General features: G+C 35.5%; 1 protein-coding gene across 2 annotated transcripts in view; it reads right to left on the reverse strand.

Annotated features, from left to right (window-relative positions):
* The window catches only part of ARHGAP15 (Rho GTPase activating protein 15), a 602,789-nt gene that overhangs the window by 207,893 nt on the left and 382,803 nt on the right, over positions 1 to 12,093 (reverse strand). The gene's annotated exons all lie outside the window — the stretch shown is intronic.

Consider the following 12,093-nt stretch of genomic DNA (forward strand, 5'->3'; position numbering starts at 1 on the left):
CTGTGATGAAGCTCACCTTTCTAGCCTATAAATTCTAGAGGTTAAAATATTTCTTTTACTGATATTTGCCTATTGGATATAACTGAATAAAAATTCTCTTTATTCTATAAATCTAACGCTTATAAGGAATTTGATTTAAGCCCAATGGGTAATTTGGATCTAAATCATTTATCAAATTAAAACCTGAGATAAAAATTTAGACAGGAGTGAATGTTAAACAAAGCCCAGGGAAAATGGCTGTGAGCCTGTGTATATCCAGATGTATATGTCCATATCTAGACTTGTAGCTACACTACGGATTAAATGTTACTAGCTTGCACTTGTATTTGTATATATAGCTTTAAATATGCTTTTCATGTATCAATAAATATATCTTTAGTAAAAAGTCCTCAGTTAGGGTAATATAGTTACCTTCCAGAACACACACACACACACACACACACACACACACACAGCACCAACCCAGGCAATCTGCCAAATGTGGTCGCTCTGAAAAGGGTTTTGCTTTAGGGCAATAGCAAACTAGCTCACCACCACGCTGCCCTGTCCACTCCTCACTTCTTTGCTGTATCCTGAACTTCCCCTCCTACAGTGAGGGAACATTTCTTCGGACTGTTTTATTGCCAATATATTTTTACTTTGTATGATGAAATGAAACAGGGGACTGGTTTCATTAGAAAGAGAGGTAAACAGAGCATTAATTAAATTTGCTGATGACACTAAATTGGGAGGAACTGTGGACATCTGTGAAGACAAAAGAATCATACAAATGGACTTAAGGAGTTTAGAAATATGAGCAGGAAATAATAAAAAGAGATTCCGCCTTAAATAATGCAAGCTAATACATTTGGGAAAAGATAATCAGAAACATGGCTATTCAGTGGATAGTAGATGCCTGGAAAGTGGTGATGGTGAAAGAGACCTAGAGGGTGATAATGGGAAAAGTATACACAAACTTACAGGGAAGTAGGCACAATGCCCAGAGGGTTACCTATAAAAGAACATAATTTTTTGAACCAGAAAGATGATAGTCCTACTCTTATGGTACTATTAGATCTCAAAAGCATCAAATTTGGCTATAGTTAGTTGAATCCCTCAGGTTCATGAAATAATTTAACACTATTTGTTGAGAGACTGGTTTCACCCTATGAAGGATGAGAAAGTCTGTTTTGTCTGAAACCTGTCCTGAACACCAGAGTCTTTGCTCTATTTCTGTCTTATCCTATTGTAGACTATTACTAATATGGTATATCATACAGATATGGATATAGATATTGATATGACTGTAGATACCTATTGGCTATGCTGCAAACAATCAAAAAAACTCCTTACTTGCACTTTTAAGGAGTTTCTCTTCCTTCTGGATAATATGACTTCAAGTTATGCTTCAAGAGCTATCTAAACACTATCTCTTCTATCAGTTCAATGAATCTTCAGCATATAGGATTTGATTCCCTAAGGATAGATGCATGGATAGATGGATGGAAAGGAATTTTGGATAATATCCATCTCTTCATCCATTTAATCATATATCATGAATTGAGCCCATACCATATGCCAGTTTTGGTATGCTAAGCACCGATGAGACAGAGATGAACCAGACACAGTCCCTAACTCTGGGACTCATACTCTAGATGGAGAAACAGGTAAAGACACCAGCCATCACACCCCCATGCAATAAGGGCTGTATTAGGGAGAGCAAAACTGTCATTGGAACACTGCAGAGAGAAATCTTAATAATGTTCAAGAGACCATGGAGGGGTGGTTGAGGATATAAATCAGAGAATATTCCTTGAATAAGGGGATTCCTGTGCTATGCACAAGAAGATGAATATGAATTTGCCAGGTGGATGGGCAAAGAGAGGGTCCCTAGAAAGAAGGAACAGCGCATGGAAAAATACCAACCTTTGGAAAAACTTGATGTAGTTGATATTCCTGGAACATAGGAAGCAGCTTCTGAGAATATGAAACCTGACCGTAGACAGAGGTCATATGCTTATGGGGATAATTAAGATGGAATTTTGTTTATCCTGATGGAGAAAAGAAACCATTGAGGGATATTCTAAGAAGGCATAACACAATTCTATTTGTGTTAAAGAAGAATGATGTTGTCATTATTGAGAAGGTGGCCTGGGCAGAAAACAGAACAAAGGCAATATCAATTAGGAGGTTTTTCTCAAAAGAAATTATGGGGTTCTAATCAAGGCCATAGCAGATGAAAAGGTGAATCAGATTCAAGAGATAGTAAGAAAGGAGAGATTATTAGACTTGGTGAATAATGCTCTGTGTAAGTAGAGAGAACAGTCCAAAATATCCAACATATTTCTTTTTAGAAGAATGGGGGGGGCAAAAGAAAAGAGGAATGGGAAAAATAGGCCATGATGCCATTGACTGAGTTAAGGAATAAAGAGGGAGGAATAGATTTGTTAGGGAAAGTGATAAGTGCAGTTTGAAGAAGTTGAGTTTGAGATGCCAGAGGAAAATTCAAGAAGGGTTTTTCTTAGACCTCAGCTCTGAGAATAAGACATAGCTTGAGGAGTCATTCTGAAAAACAGGAACTCTGAAGTCATTAAAGAAATCACTGAAGGTTTTGGTATCATTGAGATTACACTGAAAGAATGGATAGAGAAATCCCAGAGTCAAGAATTAAATCCAGAGGAAAACACACATTTCTTACGCTGTCAAACTCTGGGCTAAGGGCATGGACTCCAATATTATCCCATACAATTTCAAATACAGGTCAACAGCTGACATTTAAGATGAAAGGAAAGAAACCCTACTACAGTGATTACTATACTGTCTGCTAGGTGTTCCACTGCCTTGTAGGGAGACTAAAGAATTAAGTTAACACAAACGGTAAAAAATGCAAAACATAAAAAGAAGATCATCATTTTTAAGACAAGAAAGTCAACAATCCTATTTTAATGGCACTTGCATATTCAAAGTCTTTAGAGAGCTTTTGATAGTGTCTGCAGAGTTTAACTTTTCTGTCATAAAGTAAATTTGGAGAAAATGAAATCAATATCCAATAGCAAAATCATGTCAGAATTTAGAGTATCGGTATCTTGTCTTCATTAGCTTCCAATTGACAAGTCTGTGTAGTTGACCATATATATCTTACTTCAGATTCTTTGACAGACTCAACTCAAGAAATTATCATCAAAATAAAAATTTCCTCAGATTTATGTAAAAAAATAAACACTGAATCAAGAAGATGAGTTGTTCACAGGGAAGTAAATGAACACTCAGAACAGCAACAGCTTGTTATTCCAAGTCTGAATTAGAGGAAAAGATATGGTGTGCTACTTTCTGTGTGGTTATGAGACCCGAGCCTACTCCTGACTATTCTCAGGCATGTCACTTATAAGTCATAGTTGCCATTCAATTACTTGATTCAAAACAGCAGGCTATTGGTGTTGAAACAATATCTAATGGGATATGACTTCCTCTGATGAAAATGAGTAAAGAATGGGTATTCTATCAGCTGCTGCATGGCACACTTAAATGTAGTATCCAAAAACCGATGAACATAAAATCTTTAAGGAAACATACCTTCAAATGTTTAGTGTAGCTGGGTATAGATAGAAAATAATATCATTTAGAATGACATAATATACAATTATCAGAATGGTTTACATGTTTAGAAAATAGATTGGAAAACCATGCAAATCATACAGCTATCTTCAACCAACGACATGGTCATTGATTTTGTTTTTTTTAAGTTTCAACGATATGCAGGTGTAACAATGGTGTGTAACTTTCCATGAAGATTTAAGCAAGGTTGAATGTAATTTATCCGTTCATTCATCATTTATTGAAAATCCATTATGTGCCAGGTACTGTGAAGAGTTAAAAATAAATCCACGCTCTCTACATGAAGTAGCACATGATGGACTGAGGGTAATATTTTAAATATTTTTCTTCTGTAAGCTGTGCTTTCACTCTAAATCTCAGGACATTCTTATTTCCTTAAAAATTGTGTGATTCGACATTTTGGGTCTACAGTCTACTATAAGCTCAAGAACTCTTACAGCAGTATCATTTTAGAGTTATTTTGGTTTTGCAGTTTTTCCTCTCAAAGTGTCCTGCCCCCGATTTTTTTTTTTTTTGTCTGAACTGAAAATAGAAAGTGGCTTGAAAATTATAAAATTCGACAAAAAGGTGTAAAACTAGCAAGGAAAAGATTACTTGAACCCAAGAAAACACACACTTTTAATTCCACAAACTGTAAGATAACCTTTCACAGAATTTAGAAGAATCACTAAGACAAAAAATCTTTTCAGGGGATGAGTAAATTACTCCAAAACATCCTACAGAGGAAAATATGCCATGTTCAATTATATGGACCCATGCAACTACTTCTGGAATCTGTATGTCTTTTTTAATTTATATGTAGATCAATGATTAATGCTTAAGTTGCACACTTCATTTGAGAGTGTGAAAATTCCTTGAAAAAAGAAATTCTTTTCTAGACATTTTAAAAGGGAACCTTATTTATTAGGAAACCCACAAAAGAGTATAATAGTTTGTTCTCATTCACAGCTTCCTGAATTAACTTAAGATTTCTTAATTATCACAAATTTTTAAGCTCTAGTGAAATGTTTATAAAAATATAATGTATAGATTCTTGTTCAACCAAAAAACAACAGATTATTTCACAAAACAAAGTGACACTCTGGGAGAGCTTTGATAAATTTTTTGATTATTTTTTTAATCAGTTGGTTCACATTATGCAACAAGAATCTTTTAAAATTCTATTTAAAAACTACAAATCCAGTTTTGAATCCCAGGGCAACAAATATTTGAAAATCTTTGTCTGCCTTATTATTATTATTTTTTTTGCGCCTTTTTATTGAAAACCTGAAAGCTTTCCAAATGCATGTGATTTTTTTTTTTTTCAAATTTTGTAAACATTTGCTTCCAGGCTAAAACATCCTGCCAACTTTCAGCCAAGATTATTTTCATGGTTGAACTATTAACTTCTGAATATGGGGGCTTATAATAGAAAAACTCCCAGACCCAGAACTCTCATCATATAAATGACACTGCTATAGGATATTTTAGACTATTACATCTCGACATGAGGAGGTGTTGCATTATTTAAATCCTCCATTCACACAATAAGAGACTAATTTCCTAAGGTATTAATTTTGGCTCTGTTTCCTTCCAACTGACTCGAAGGGAAAGTATGGTAAGAACCTAAACTTTAACATGGGGGTGGAACCGGGTGGGGGTGGAGGTTGGAAATTAGACTCAGGCTTTATCTGGGAAGAGATATTATTTATTCTCATGCATTCTGGACGCAAAAGTGTGGGAATATCCACTGACTGATTTGACCAGAGCCACATTGCTGGATACATTAGATAGCCTTGCTGGTTATTGAACTGCACATTTATTCCTCCATTAACTTCTGTTATGTTTAAGCCCTCTTTCTGATAATAAGACTGTTGTGTATTGCGAGATGTAGATAAACTCCATGAAATGTCACTAATAAGTATAGTGACTTAATTCCCAACCGTGGGCACACAGAATTTGTGAACATTCAGGGTAAGCTTGCCATTCAACAGCAAGATTGAACTTACAAGTATTTTCTTAAGTGGGAATAAGTTTCTCTGGAACAGAGAAGCAGGTCTCAGGTAACTATGGTCGACTTGGTAACTCGTTCAATCACCGTCTTCTCTTCATTACGGGACCTTGCAAGAGTGCCCTTTCATCCACATTTGTTTTCTTAATTGCAAAATGCAGTTTTTTTTTCTCTCTCTCCACCTTGTCATCTCTGATTTCTTTTGGTTGTCTTTTCCCAGTTTCTCTTTTATACTCTTGCTGGCTGTTTCCTGTTTACTCTTTTTTGATTTTGTCTTCCCCTCTAGCCCTGAATGTGGCTTTCTTGCAGACACAGAGGCCCCAGCACGACTACCCCAAAGAGCCAATTCCAATTCCAACTTGGACCCAGCACAACACTAAAGCTGTCAGGAAGGTGGCTGTCGTTGGGGTTGCACCAAAACAAAACAAAACACAAAACACAAAACACAAAAACACGAAACTGGACTTAATTTTAACTCACAAATAAAACCCACGGAAAATTCGCGGCAAACTTGTACGGAGCTTCTTTGAGGATCAGCTCTTTTGTAATTGCATGTGGATGCCTAACTTTAGGCATGAAAAGCAAGCACTTAAAAAAAAAAAAAAAAAAGCAACACATAGGCCAGTGCCCTCAGAAACATTTTTGTTCAGTCCACAAATATTCTCTGGGGAAAAAGAAAAAGTGCTTATCTTGAACTCTTGATTTTTTTTTTTTTTTGAGCATGTAATTTTTATCAGTTTGTTTTGTTTTTGTTACTTTTTTTTTTCACTCACTGCTTATAAAACTAGCAAGCAGAAGTCTCTCTGGAACAAGATAGAATCATAAAAGTTTTCAAGAATCTCGTCACAAACTAAACAGTACAAATTGCACATTCCTCATGGAAGTATCAGCCTTTCGTGCGTGCCTGGATCCAACTATAATAGATTATCCCAAAGTGGGAAAGAATGAACAGTACAAAATTAGCAGAACTGGGAGCAGAGCTTGTATCGTGAAGGCAATTTGATCTGTACTTTAGGGGTCTGGATTCTCAGGCATTGGGAAAAGACTATGTAAAGTTTTATTTTTGCAAGTGAACACTTGCTAAGATCCCAAGAGGCAGACTGATGCACTGAATCAAGTATCAGGAAAATTATATTCACAAGGACAATGCTTGGTATGTCTTAGCATAATAGCTATACTACAATCATGTCTGTTATTTGTATAATAAATACATACATGTACATACCTTACCTAATATGCAAATGTCACACACACACACACACACATATAGTAAATATCCATGTATTTATTTTATGTATTTAAAGATCCATGTATTTATGTATATTCGATGTTCTGAATTTTTAGGAGTCAGATAAGCATATCCCTGAGTAAGTATATAACTCTACCTTCGTATAATATTAATGATTATGTCTAAATATCCCCACATTGGAGAAATAGATTTCATTTATAATGCCATGGGCTTGTTGATGTGACGTTCTCTCAAACTTCATGTAATAGCAGAGGAATTACCAAAAAGAAATAGTTAAGGTATAATAATAATTTTAGTCATTCTTTTTCCAAGTTGCTATAATCTACCCAAAGATAACTAATTGTTCAAAGTAAACATTCCACTCTGACCACAAAAGGAATCCATTACACAAACATATAATTCACAGTCATTTTTAGTGGGTTGTAAACAGTTTGGAATGAGCATAAAATGGGACAAAAATCAAAGTGAGCATTTTGAAATGAAAAAGTGTTTGCTACAAAGGTCAGTCCCTTTGCTTGGCAAACTATGTAGAAAAGCCTGGGAAAGTGCTGATCACACAGGCAATGAGGGAATTTTAAAGCCAACAGCCTCCTTGTTTCTTTAAACAGACATCGGAACCTATAACTGGATCCTGTCAAACAAATGACAGCAAAAAAAATATAACAGCTGCTAAGAAGTCAAGTTGAGAGATAAAGTTTTCGAGGCTGAGGACCTTCTCAGAAGTAGACTAAAGGTCTTTCTTAAATCTTTAAAGCAAGGTTATGTATCCCAGGGTGGATTTTGGGCACCAAGTCAAAAATGTAACTTTGTGTATCATTCTTGTCATAGTATTTTGTGTTCCAGAATAAAGAAAGAGGACAAACTTGGTGATTAGCATCTGCCGAATCATCAAATGGTACCATTTATTTTTAATTGTGGTTAAAAAAAACCCCACATAATATAAAGTTTACCATCTTAGCCATTTTTAAATGTACAGTTAGGTAGTGTTAAGTACATTCACATCATTTGTGACGATCTCCAGGTGTCATTTTAATGCTGGTAAGTAGTCTGGGGGCATACTGACTAGGACTGAGGCTCATGGAGGAAGAATGTGTTGTTAAACCATATTCCAAAGGATGAATTCCTGTCCAAACGAAACTGACCTTTTTAAACGGTCTTATTCCCTTATAGACAAACATATATTAGATACATAAAAATGTATTTAGAATAGAAATATGATTATTCATTTAGTTAACTCCATTATATATGAAAGAAGTCTTTGGGAAAGTCTGGTATTGTTGGGTGGAGAAAGGACTGTCTTTTGGATATCTCACATGAAGTGACTCCTCATATTGCATTAGTATGATACGTCAGGAAAATAACCTGGGAAATAAGATGAATTAAACTTCTGCTCTCAGCAGAAGGTTGAAGCCAGACAAATATGTGTTTATTATTCAGGGTTTATTATGTCATTTAAAATATATTTAATCGTATATTTAGTATTAAGTAATATTTCATAATATATTTAGTATATTGGATATATTTAAGGTATACATGATGATTTGCTGTGATTACTACAGTCAAGCTAGTTAACATATCATCTCCTCCCATATCTACTAATTTGTGTGTGTGGGTGATGAGAACACCTGCAACCTACTGTCTTAGAGTAACTATAGTCATCATGCCTGTGCGTTAGATATCTAGATTTGTTCAGCCTATATAACTGCAATTTTCTGCCCTTTCACCAATATCTCTCCTTTCCCCCCACTCTCTATTATGTGATTTTTAAGCAAACAAACTCCCCTTACCTTAAAAAAGAATATTATACGGTTTATTTTCACTTCTAGTACCTGTTCTTTTCTTTCATAACACTCATAATAGTTTGGTACTCAGCGAATTGTCTTTATGCTTAATGTATAGTCCCTCTATATTCTCAACTGGTAGCATGGAGAATGACACATGCGTAGGCACTGAAGAGATACTTGTTGCTGGAATACAATAAACACTTGGTATGTGTTACATCATTCACCCAAAATTTACCGAGTGCTTACAGCGTGTCAGGTACTGGGTAAGGCTCTTTCCCAGGGATGCACCTTCACAGAGTAATCAGCCAGTTACATTTTTTACATAAAAAGAACTACAGGTTAAGGTCTTAATACCAATTGCATCAGTGTAGACTACATACTTTGTTTAAGTCACATCTCCTAAGCCCTTCTCTTCTGAGCGATACAGCTCACCTTATTTTTAAGTATTTTTAAGTAAGCAATTTCTATACACTTTGAGGTCATCCTAAACTACACAAAGTATTCTATAAGTAGTGAAAAGTGGAATTCTCACTGCTTAGATCTACATACTACCAGTATGTCACAACGCCTCTTTCTGCATGCTTGTTTTGTCGGACCCAAAGAAAAGTACCGGATGACCTCAGGCTTTGGGTCACTTTATCATATGTATTGAGCATTAGCTGAACAATGATTCGATATTTGTACGGAAACTGCTTTGGAAGAAAAAACATAAACTGAGTTTTTCTTTGGCTGCTTAACTCTACTCATGCTCTACAACTGTAAAGGCAATACGAGCATGAATGAAACCCTTGGAAGAGCTTTAAAGACTAACATGCTCCTTTACAGTTTCCCTCCAAGTTTTGTGTATGTTCTCTAGGCTGAGCAGACAATGTCAGAAACCACAAAAAGTACTTTAATCTGGTTAGAATAGTTGGTGAGAGGGAAAATGCTCTGGTGGTTTAAGGGAATAAAGGAAACCAAATCAAGATAAGGAAACACACTAAACAAGTTATTCGCTAAATTGGTTTACATTCGGCTCACTAATAGATTTTCTTCTAGGCATGTCTGTGAGATGCAAAATTTTTAAAATGTGACTAATATCACTTTACTAGGGTTGATTAAAGAATGCAACTATGCCAAGCACTGGGTAGATTTTCCCTGGTAGACTACAGGATCATGAACAATTTGGTTCTGTCTATTGCAAGCCAGTAAGACAAATAACTGAATGAATGAATGAATGAATGAATGAATGAATCAGTCAATGAATCAATGAATCAATCAATCAATAGTGAGATCTGCCTTCCTGAGACTGTTTCATTCAAAATCAACCATGTGAGAAGTATTACAAAAATACAGCTATAATTTATAGATGATTCTTTTGTAAAGGTGGGGGAAATAATCCTAAGAGAACAAGAAAGGAAACAAATCTTTTTATAACACCCTGTGTACTGCTATTGTGAGTTTTGAGGCCATTTCCCTAAGACTGTGGGAGTAAACACACAATTTTCATTAAATGTGCCTTTCCCATAACTGGTCCATAAGCATTTCCCATGACTCTGCCGTTGAGTATCTTGGCTGGAGGAGGATCTGGCCATTAGAAGGAGGGCTCTAGATATGCTGAGTCCCAGCCGTGCTGAGAGACTTGGCACCTTTATATGCTACTTCCTAATACCAACCCCGGCATAAAATGTCATCAGAAGCCTGCATAAACATTGGACTTAGATTCACATAAATTATTTCTGTCCTAAGGTGCTTTCTGCCAGAATTTAGTAAAAACAACACTTTGAGTAAATAGAATTGGCGTATAAATGTAAGAATATTAATCCAACAAAATGATCATAGAAAAATATAATCAAAAGTACACATTTGTAAATCTTGCAATGATGTGAGAGGTTTATCTTGTGCCTCTGAGTTTTTATTGAATATTTCCATAGAGTTCCTTTAAGCTGACACTGCCAAAGTGCTTTGAATTATCAGTTGCTTTGTGGAATTATAAAGTCTTTGAGTTTCATTAAAATGCTTAGGAGTCATTTTAATAATCATATGTGTGATTAGCGCCTGTTTAGTGCTGGATCTACAAATTCATTTTAAAAGTAAACATTGGGACAATGAAATATAATGCCAGATATGATTGTTGCTGTCAGCAAAAACATTGTCTTATTTTATTAAAAATCGCCAACAAAATGCCGTGAACAGAAGATACAGTTTCTATTTATAGATATTTTCTACTCTACTGTATTATGGTATCTGCACACCACCAGGCTATATCTAGCGGAGTTTTCATTTTGCCTCGGGTGTGTACATAAATAGAGAGGTACAGAGTCCTTTTATTACATGTGTGCACGTCTTATTATGTACAGCTCCCCCAAAGTCCTATTCGGATATTTGCTCTAATATAATAGTGCTCACACTGTCGGTGCTGAGTATTTATAAGTGGATGAAGATTTCCTGAAAATAATGATAATTTAGCTATTGGCAATAATAACATTATAACATTCTCAGTGATCCATTTTGGCTTTAAGTACTTATTAAATAATATTTATTCCTAAATTATGAACTTATAAAATTAAACGAGATTGCAACATGCAATAAAAACACATTTCTCTCTAAACTCCAATTGACTCCATTCCTCACAGATACCTCTCCTTGTGTTCATTCTGCTTTTACTGTTTTCTACCCTCTGTGAGCTCTCGGCTCTTCTCTCTGATGTGTTGATATGCTTTCCCCCAAAGCCACTCTCTTTATCTACTTTCCCTACCCACTCGTCCCCTTCTTGTTATTCTCTCATTCCCTACTGATATGGGAATAATAGGATCCCAAGGCTGTCCTTACAGTATAATTAAAGTATGAATTTCCAGGAGTTGGAAATTGCAGGCCATTTTTATTATGCTTCTATAATAAAGCCAGGTAACACTGAGAGAATTAAAATGGCTTTTTCCTAGTAGATAACTTGGTAAAGATTTTTTTCCCCTTGGTTCTATTGTTTTAAGAGACTGGGAGCTGAAAATGGGAATAGATTCACCAATTCTTTTTCTGAAAACACCTCTATCTTTTACGTGATATATATCCCCCTAGATCCTGGGAATATGTTGTAAACTTGTAACAGATGGTGATGAAGCTTCACATTTTTATACAATACACTTTTTGAGATTCTGCATCTACTGTATGTATCTTCCAGGGAAAATGACCTTGAATGAATGAAGTCATAGTCTGAGGGAAAAACACCCCACAGATAGACCAGCAAAGAAATGAGTCAATTGGGTTTTGATTTGTTCCCCGTGGTAAGATGAAATAATTTCCGATGAAAAACAGAATGCTGGAATATAGGAATCAAAGGTCGTCTTGACACTAGAGGTGCATCTGTTAATTGTTCCGGGAGAACCAGTTAGCCATATTCTATATTGAACAGAAACACATGGAAGACGGGATATCACTGTTTGTGAGTAGGAATGCTATTTGCTTCACTTGGGTAATGTTGGGGGCTTACCAAAAATTGT

The sequence above is a fragment of the Phoca vitulina genome, unplaced genomic scaffold (assembly GCF_004348235.1).
Source record: "Phoca vitulina isolate PV1807 unplaced genomic scaffold, GSC_HSeal_1.0 scaffold1, whole genome shotgun sequence".
Classification (NCBI taxonomy): Eukaryota; Metazoa; Chordata; class Mammalia; order Carnivora; family Phocidae; genus Phoca; species Phoca vitulina.